Source organism: Vicugna pacos, chromosome 6 (genome assembly GCF_048564905.1).
Source record: "Vicugna pacos chromosome 6, VicPac4, whole genome shotgun sequence".
NCBI lineage: Eukaryota > Metazoa > Chordata > Mammalia > Artiodactyla > Camelidae > Vicugna > Vicugna pacos.
In genome coordinates, this window is record NC_132992.1 from 27,792,343 (window position 1) to 27,802,978 (window position 10,636).

The window sequence follows — 10,636 nt, forward strand, 5'->3', positions numbered from 1 at the left end:
TTTGCCAAAATCTCACATGTGCTGGCCTCCCTCCTCATCTCTTCAGAACAGCCCTCAGAGCTTTCTGAAAGACTGTCTCCTGGGTTATAATCCAAAGGTTTGCTCGAATACAGTTTTTTCTTAGATTGACTATTAAGTTTTCATTGACCCTCAAAATTAGGGTAGGCCTCACTTCGGAGAAAATGTGTGTGTAAACTTACCAAACAGGTAGGTTTGGGGCAAGGGGTAGACTTATTCCATTATAAAATAGGGGGGTCAAGCGCTTTTCCAAAAAATTTATTGTTAAGGTTATTTAAGTAGCAAACGCCTGAGGTGACATTAGCATAGAATCAATTTTGCAAAAATTGAACTTCATTCAATTTTCCAAAGGTGACAACCCATAAGACCAAACCCTAGGACACTGATGGTTATAGAGTGAACATTCTGTAATAAGAGGACATTTTTCAAAAGTTGACATATTTGGTTCGCATAATTAGACTCTTAAACTGACAATATACCTGATCACCTCAGCCAGAGCCAAAGGATGGCTATGAGGCATGGGGTGAAAATGTGGCATGTGACCCTTCTAAAATTTGGCTTTTCTCTATACCCACAAAAAATACTACATTATGATTGAAAACAGAATATGGACAATGAAGCATTTTTATACCAAACTGTTAATTTAAGATGAATGCCTTTAAAATAAAAAATCTAGGAAACAGTTTCTGATTGCCTAGCATAGGAAATTTCACTGCTGATTCTTAGGGTTTTTTTTGTGAAGAAAGCAATGATTTTGCCAAGTTTCATAGTTCAGGCATCAGAACTCTGCTGCTGTTCCAAAAAATAAAAATAAATAATAACTAGTTAAATTAGTGTTTGGGGAAATGGATTAGATTGTAATGTATGCAAGCAATTAAGCAACACAGACTTGATTCACTGTGATGTCTAAAATGGCATTTTAAAAAATGAAAGTAGCTAAATTTGGCCCTGATAAAATATATAGCAGCAATGGGTTAGGAATTTTCCAGTTTTGCCCAAAGAGTCCAATCAAACAACCCATATATTAGGTGGCTGTTAACATGCTGGCAGCTGAATTTTTTACATCAGTTTCCAAGGTTGCACAGTAATTACATCTACTGTGAGTCATTTTTGCAGCATATTTTATAAAACTTTTACAGGTTTGCTGGGAAGGGATTATTCAAAGTCACCTTTTATAGATTCTGCCATGAATATTAGACAGTTCTTTGAAAATGTTAGTGTTTACCACTTCCATTGCTTCTGGTTTAAGCACAGTTGGCATCGGAGGGTTTAGTATAGTATATGAGTGGAGCTTCCTTTTCTGCGTAGACCTTCTGTTCCCTAGCACCGCTGGTTTATGTTCCCACTGAGCTGCCGCCAGGACAAAATAAATCCAGTTGCCTTTTGCTGCTCAAGGCCAACCGAGCAACCATGGAAAGAATTAGTTGCTCTGAGCACTCGTCCTAGGATGTCATTGGGAGGTGGTGATGTGCAGTTTCAGGGTCAGTACAGCCCTCAGAGGGTTTGCTCATTTGAACGGCTGACTAATTTAGATTTAATATTTTGGTACTTGCTCTTTATTCTTATTCTCAATTATGTCCAGTCAGTGCGCAGAGATGTATTGAAGACTGTGATTGGATTAAACTACCTAGGCTAACGTTTAGAACCACTGCTTATTAAATCAATTGTTTTAGTTTATTCTATTTGCATTAGTACATTTTCACACCTGAGTGAAAAGTCCTGGTTGTTTTTCAAATTAGCATTTTAAGCTTGTCTTACTGTTTTATTTCATGGATGGCACTGTATTCGTTTTAGAATAAAAAGCCTAGGAAGAAATAAGGTGTTACATTTTGGAGATGGTGCATGATCTTACTGGGAGGTGGAATCAGTATTGGGGTTTCAGACGGAGGAAGATAAATGGCAGAGAAGCTGGGGCTCTGTGAAAGCTAAAAGGCAACGGAGAAGAAAGCAAACTGGTCTCTGCTGGGGTCCTCGGCAGCCTCAGCGCCGTCTGCAGTGAGGCTCAGACGAGGGGGACAACTCGAGCTCAGAAGGCGTCGGGGTGGGAGGCTGTGGCTGCACGGTAGCACCAACCTTCTTCACTCTGCCGCTCGCTCACGGGCCCAGAAACACGTGTGACTGTCTTTTCTACACTTACTTTCTGATGTCTGTTGTAAGCCTGGTTTTGAGCTCTGCTGACACCTCTGCCTTTGACACCTTGAATCTTCTTGCCTTAAAAGGAACTGATCCTGACCACTGCACCACTGGCACTTCTTTTTTTCTTCTCCTCATTCAAAGGAGAACACAGTTTCAAAAATAGATTTCAAATCTTAAAATTCATAATTAGCAATTTCAGTATTTTTGGAAACTTCATTCATTCATTCAGCTGTCTGTTGAATATCTACTCTTTAGCAGGAGCTCTTCTAGGTGCTGAGGATTCAGAGATAAACAAGACAAAGATGTTGGGCTCATGAAGCTTACATTTTGGTGGAAGAGAAAGTTGGTAAAGAAAGAAATTACTATTCTTATTGAAGTTTAGTTGATTTACAGTGTTGTGTTAGTTCCTGGTGTACAGCATAGTGATTCAGTTATACATATATATATTCTTTTTCATATTATTTTTCATTATAGGTTGTTATAAGCTATTGAACATAATTATAATAATATATAATCGTGATATCATTATAATATATAATTATAATAATTGAATAATATTGAACATAATTATCTCTGAGTCTCTATCCATTCTGTAAATAAGTTCACTTGTATCTTTTTTTAGATCCCACATATAAGTGATACCACATGATATTTGTCTTTCTCTGACTTACTTCACTTAGTATTATGATCTCTAGGTCCATCCATGTTGCTGCAAATGGCATTATTTCATTCTTTTTATGGCTGAGTAGTATTCCATTGTGTATATACACACACACACACATATACCACATCTTCCTTATCTAGTCATCTGTCAGTGGACATTTAGGTTGCTTCCATGTCTTACCTATTGTAAATAGTGCTGCTATGGACACTGGGGTGCATGATCTTTTTGAATTAGAGTTTCCCCTGCATATATGCCCAGGATTGGGGTTGCTGAATCATAGGGTAACTCTATGTTTAGTTTTTTAAGGAATCGCCATACTCTTCTCCATAGTGGCTGCACCAAATTATGTTCCTACCAACAGTGTAGGCGGGTACCCTTTTCTCTACACCCTCTCGAGCATTTATTATTTGTAGACTTTTTAATGATGGCCATTCTGACCAGTGGGAGGTGAGACCTTATTGCTGTTTTGGTTTGCAAGAAATAAATTATTAGAAGTGCAGCAGAGGTAAGTAGAGCAGGCAAGGGAGAGAGAAAGACAGGGTAGTGGCTATTTTAGATACAGTGCTCAAGAGAAGCCTTTGTGAAGAGGTGCCGTTTAAACAGAGACTACAAGAAGTAAGGGCATGGATGCTGCAAAGCTCTGGGAGAAGAGCCTGTCAGAAGGAATAAAGAGCTCCCACTAAGGTCCCAAGGCAAGAACAAAATAGGCATTTGTAGAAGCAGCAAATGTAGCAAGAGCTAAGCAAGCAAACAAAAAATGAGAAGGAAGTAAGAATGGAGATACAAACAGTTGTTTGTATCAGATTATGGAGGACCTTCAAGGTCACAGTTAGGAATGATTTTAAAATCCAACAAGTAGGTTGTATTTCATCCTGAACATCCCAAGTTACCACAGAAGCTTTCAGGCAGATGTAACATTTTCTGATTTAACCGTTCTAAAAAAAACTCTCTGCCTGCTATGTGAAGAATATAGGGTAGGCATTGGGGATGGAGATATAAAAGAGTGGAAGCAGGAAGACCCATTAGGAGACTTTCCAATCGTTTATGCTAAAGATGTAAGTATCTTGTTCTAGGTTGGTAGGAGTTGAGGTGGTAAGAAATGGTCAATATTCAAGATGTATTTTGAAGGAAGATCTGATAGGATTTGTTGGTGAATTTGGATGAGGAATGTGGGGGATGGGAGCAGGGAAGAGTCAAGGATGCCTCCTGGCTCTCCAGCCTAAGCCAGTGGATACACACTGGTGCTGCTTATCAAAATGTGGTAGCCTGGGGAGGAGTGGGTGGAAGGCAAAGGGAAGTGTATTAATCAGCACCGACTGCCATAACAACAGACTGTATACTGAGCTTAAACAACACAAACTTACTTCTAACAGCTGTAGAAGCTGGGAAATCAGAGATCAAGGTGCCAGCCACTTTGGGTTCTGGGAAGAGGTCTCTTCCTGGCTAGTAGATGGCCACCTTCTCACTGTGTTCTCGCCTGGTAGAGAAAGTGCAAGCTCTCCCGTGTCTCTTAAAAGGGCACTAATCCCATCAGAGCTGGCTCTACCCTTGTGACCTCATTGAACCCTAATTACCTCCAAAAAGCCCATCTCGAAATACCATTACCTTGAGGGTTAGGGCTTTGACATTCATCTTGAGGGAGACGTGAAAATCCAGTCCTTAACAGGGTGGTGTGGTTTTGGCGATTTTCTGCTTTTCTTTACTGCAGTTGCTGACAAATGTATCAACCATTTAAGTAAAAGTGAGTAGGCAGATACATGAGTATGAAACTCAGGGAGAGTTTGAGGCTAGAAATATAAACATGGAAGGCATCAGCATTTAGATTTTAAACCACAAAAGGGATGAAACATCTAGGGAGACGAAGGCAAAGGAAGAAGGTTAAGAACTGGGGCTCCTGTCAGAAGTAAAAAGAGCTGTAGGGTTCAGCAAAGGAGACTAAGAAGGAGAGGTCTCTGCGAGGCAGCAGGAATGCTCACAATGCACAGTGTCTCAGAAACCACAGAAAGAAGGACACGTTTCAAGAGACACAGCTTAACTGTTAAATTCTGTTGATAAGTCAAGGGAGATGAGAACTAAGAACTGATCTAGCTAGGAGGAGGAGGCGGGGGTTCCTGAAAAGGATGGTTTCCGTGGAGCAGTGGAGAAAAAGCCTGAATGGCGTGGGTCAAGGGGAAAAGGAAGTGAAGAGGTGGATGTGGACAGTATAGACACAGAAGCCTTTTGAAGGCTTTACTGCCAGGGAAAGCAAAGAAATGGGACAATAGTTAGAGGTGATGTGGGGCCTGGGGAGAAGTACTTTTTTCAGTGGGAGGTGTTACAGCCTGTATTCTGGTCGGGCATGATCCAGTAGAAAAGTAGAAATTTATGATACAAGAGAAAGATAGGATAAATGTAGGCGTGATGTCCTGGGAGGTCCAGAGGGCATGTAAGACTGGTCCCAGTGGAGGGGTCAGCTTACCTAAGAACGTGGTTCCCCAGTGTAAAGGAAGGGAAGACAGGGCACATAGAGGCAGATTTGACAGTGAGAAGATGAAGTAATTCTCTTGTTTCTCAATTCTGAATTGAAATAAGCTGTTAAGATCATTAGCTGAAAGTGAGGAGGAGGGGCAAGTATTAAAAGTTGGAGGAAAAAGGAAAGAGTGTGGATGTGAAACTGTTAGAAAATAGAAGAATAAATTGACTAGATAAATGCAGTAGGATTGTTGAAGGGCGATTTAAAACCAGTGAATGTAAATCTAAGATGAGAACAATGAGGATTTCTTTGAAATGAGGCTGTCTGTGTTGTTTAATTAACCACCTTTGCTGTTTGATGCAGGCAGGGAGTAGGTGGAAAGTTGAATTTTAAGAGAATTAAGGTTTTGCTAGGTGAGTCAGATAAAAGTAAAGAGAAAGGACTTTTAAAAATTATTTCTGGTTGTCTTTTTCTAAAATCAATTTCCCTAACGAAAACCCATTGTGTATGCTGGTATGTAGGCGTTCAATTTTTTTCTTAGTCATGCCATAACTAAAAAACTCAAAAGCTGAAAAATAGCTTTCCCAACATAAGTACTATAATTTTTTCCATCTCTCACTTATTTAATTCAAGTTGAAGACTCTATTTTTTAAATCTTTTTTTTAACCGATTTTTCTTACATAACAGCATAAGCAGTAGAGGCATAAGCACGGATGTTATTAACATTGGTAGTTCTAAGGTCCAAAACAACTTGTTAGAAGAATGTTCAGAAAAATATGCTATTCATACAGGGAGGTTTATTTAAATTTATTCAGATTATATTTAGTGAATGCACCTAATTCCATAATCCCATGAAAACCATAAATGAATTTGGTTTTATTGGGCACCATGATGAAGGCAGCGATTCAAACCTGATCAAGCGGATTTGGGCTGGGGATGGCTGTACAGCCTGATCACGGTATGAAAACAAGAGACCTTAGTCCATTTGCAAAATAGCCTTTTGGTCTCATCTTCTTTTTTTCCCTCATTTCTGCCCTCCTATCCCTGCTAGAGAGGGGCCAAGATACAAACTGGGCACATACAGAGAATTTGACACAGCAGAAACCTCGAAGTTGTCGCAGGTGGACCCCAGGCAATGGCAGCCATCCCCTTCCCTTCCTGCCTGGTTGGAATGTGGTGGTATTTAAATATTACCTAGGAATCCTAAGACTTAAAGTGAAAGTTTTTTAAATAAGAAAAGCAAAGAGATTATGAATCTAGAAGACTTTTTTTGTTGGATAGATTTTGGGTCCTCTTACTAAGTACCTTTGACCTTTGATGGCTATAGCTCCACATCCAGGCCTAAAATTTGGAAAACTGGCTTGCTCTAGGCTCTAGGCTCTTAGCTAAAGGAGAGTGAAGAAGAAAACTTCACTTCCTTTCTTCATTGTCCAACTAATTTATCAAAAGCAGGAATGACAGTTATGATGCAGGTGGATACTTTATCCAGAATTTAAAAGGAAGCATCCAACAGAAGCAGCCATTCTGTACATCTCTCCTTATTAACTGGATGATGCTTGCATAGGAGCATAAGGGCCAAGGATGAATGTCAGCATGAGGCTTAGGAAAGCATCGAAAGAAGAGCCAGGAAATCAGGGAAGAGAGTATTAAAATAATCTCTAAGAACTTCTGTTGAAATAACCTCAGGTAAACTTGTCTGCTTATTTATTACCAGTGGTTCTTAACTTCTGGGAGGTAGGGGTGGTCACGGATTCCTCCGAGCATCTAATAAAGGCTTTGGTCCACACACACATGCAAACCCCCCAATTTTGTACAGATACATAAAACTTAGAACACAGTGGCAAAAGTTCATGAACCCACGGGTAGGAACCCACACCTGCATTGTATGATCTTAAAAAGGCAAGCAGCCAATAAGTGATTTACGATGTGAAGTTCCGAATTTGATGTGGGAGTGTAGTGATGTCTTAGGTGCATGTTTTTTTGTGACTCATTTGTATTTTCTTCATTAATTGAAAGGTTTATATGCTGAAACAGAAAAATCAGAACAGCCACTAACTGAAAAGTTTACAGCCTAGTTAAAAGAATGCCGTCAGAAACATTCCCAGATATTTTTCAGGCCTAACAATCAGTGTTCACCCTTCTCAGCCTCAGTCCCATCTCAAGCTATAGAAACTGCTTTTCTGAAACAGATTGTGTAATAATCCTGCATAATCAAGATCCAGTCTACAAAATCAAAATTGCAACCGTGTCTGTCAAGTGCTTCAGAAGATAGTGTTTTTAAGTCTCCAAAATATAGTTACATCTTTTCTCCAGTGAAATGTTCCTATTCAGGTTGTATAAACTGGATATAATTTCTAAGCTGTGATGCTCAGGAAATTCCAGCTCTGTGACAGACGCCTCCCTTGTAGATGTTGAGGTTAATACCTATTTTCAACACAGAGCGCCTGTAAACTGTTCCTCTATTCACGGCCCAGTGGGGCTTTTCTGCGCATCAGATTTCAAATAGCAATAGGATTGTTGGGGCAAAGGGAGACGTGTAATCAGATCAAGGCAGATAATCCATGTCTCCAAAGCAAAACGGAGATTCAGAACAGCCCTTCTCACATAGCTTGAATGAATCTGCATTCCCTAGTCTTTGTCTACCCTTGGACCCCCCTCAAATGAGTGAGCCCCATTCCACCCCATGCGCCTTCCTCCACAGCCTCACACACACAGGTAGAAAGTTCAAGTAGTGCTGTTTTAACCTTACACTCAAAAGAAGGTATTGTTACAACTCTTTTCTCACATACTTCAAATAAGAGGATTTGAATGTGAACATTCCAGACATTTAAAAAAGGAAGCATTTAGTTTATACTTTCTAAATCAATTTTTATGGTTTTTAATTGTAAAAACAATCTTGATGTCGGCCATGTATTTCATATTTAATGTCAGAAAAAGTTGTGGTTTCCTTAAATCTGAGCTGGGTTTCTATAGGAGAGAATCCAAGAGTCATGAAACATTCAGGATTCCCTTAACTTCTCAAATGTGAATCTCAGTAGCCGTGAAAGAAGAATAAAGTCATTTAAGTGTGATCTGTGGAGGGGACCTTGGTCAGACACCAAGTTTGCACCATATCTTTAGACAACTTTCAAGATAAACTTTATTTAAAATATTTCAAACCATGCCCGGAAAATATAAACACTTAAAAATTGGTATAGGTTTAATTTATTTCAGTGAAACGACTATATGATTCAAAGTAGTGATAGTAGCGTCTCGCAGAATAGTGCCTTTCTCATGGAACAGATGATCCAAACAAGACTGAACTTCATCTGGGGTTACCTTTCCCATAAATGTGACCCAGTCTCCCTCGAGCTGAGTGTCACTTTTACGTGCACATCCAAACATGATAAATGTCATCTCGGCATGTGTTTCACATAAGGACGGCCAAGCCCATGGCTAACACGATGCAGGCCTGGAGATGTGTAATCTCCCTTTGCCCTTTACCCTGGGGATTCACGGACCAAGACAGGGAAATGTGGTAGAAAGAGCAGTGGACCAAGAATGGAAGGACTTCGTCCCATCTCAGCACTTTCTAACCATGTGAAAGTAGATGAAACCCTAAATCTCAGAGCTTCGATGTGCTTCTCTATAAAATGGAGGGCAGTTACGCCTGCCTGCCTCATAGAGTTGTTATGAGAATCAAACGAGATAATGGAAGTGAACACACTTCAAAAACCGCACTGCACACACACAGGGTAAAGGAAAATCTGGATTCAGACTTTTATGGTTCTCTGGCTCTTATTTGAGTTATGAGGAGTTTCATAAATCCAGTCCTTTTTTATGGTTAGCTCTAATACTTTATAATGATGCAAAAAGGGTTGGGAATGTGTGCTGTAATTATGCCAGAGAAGATCTGGTACTTTTTCTTTTCCATCTCAATTAACCTCTGCTGAAGGTCACAGACAGGCCAGACCTAAAGGTCCATTTTCCTTTTTGATCCTGTCATGGCTTCAGCTGTAAAGGGGAGAAGTAACCAGTTGCAGAATCTTCAGTTTTATGAAATACTCTGAGGGGAAAAAAGAATATTTTCCTCATGTGGCTCCTTTATTCACATTTTTCTTAAATGAATAGATTTTTTTTCTGCTATCTTCTTTGCCTCTTTGTCTCAATCAAACTTGTGAGCGTCTGATTATAATCATCAATGGTCTGTGATATTTCTGCGTGGTATCTTACAACAGTGTAGGGCCAATGTGTCTCCAGGGCCTCGTAGATTTGATAATGTTAAGGCTACTGTAAGAGAAAGGAACTTACTACTATGATAATCCCAATTTTGTAACAGTTCAGGCAATTTGTCTTATTGGTATTCCTTTCAGTCATCATCAAAATGTAAAAGGGCAGCACTTTTTAAAAGCTGTACATTGTTTCACACTGGGTTAACATTTGTCACAGAGACAAAAGTCTTCTATTGTATGTGCAACAAATACTGTTTAAACACCTACTATGCGCTTGACAGTATGCTGAGAATGATTAAATAAGAGTAAGGGTAACAGTATTAACCATTGGTTGAGACCCTACTATGTGCCAGATACTGGGCTACAAGCTTTATATGAATGATCTCATTTAGCCTCACTAGTAAAAATTCTTGCCATTGACCAGTTGAAGAAATGAGACTTCACGAAGATCTGTAGCTTGTGCAGGCTCACCATTCGACAGGTATTTTCTGATGGTGCAAGTCAGATTATCAGTTGCACCTTCCTTCCTCTGGAGATATAGGCAAGATTGTCCTGAACCACTCAATTATGCAGCTTTTGAATCCCAACGCCTTCCCAAACTTTCCTGCTAATTCCCCTGTCTGCCTTTGTCTCGGGTTCCAGCTATGCCTCAGCCCAAATATGGAAGTCCAGCCTTTCCGGGTTTTCACAACAAAATCCCCTGCATCAAGCACTCATGTCATTTGCTGATTTTTGGTAGATTTTGAGGGGTCTTCTGAAGGGCTTATGTTACTCATAATCTTCCGTTCATTCACATTCTCTCCTCTCTCTTTTCTTTTTCCAGGGCTGCCTGAATTTTTCTTCCTTTCTTTTAGACCTCTTTCATTCTCCACAATTCCTGGGTCAAACTTAGATTCTAAACCCACTATGATGCTCTGCAGAACTAGAGAGAGGTCTTCCATTTCAGAAGCTCTGTACTTCTTCAGAAAAATGTTGTAATTACATAAGCAATGTGGATTCCTGATATAAATTCCTGTTGGGTGTTAAACCATGAGAAATAGTTATATACAAATACTGGTTATGCTTTTTTTTTTTTTTTTTTTTTAGTTCAACAGCATTACTAAACAAAGGACAGGGCCTAATTCTACATATTCTCAGACAAAAAAACTGTTTTTA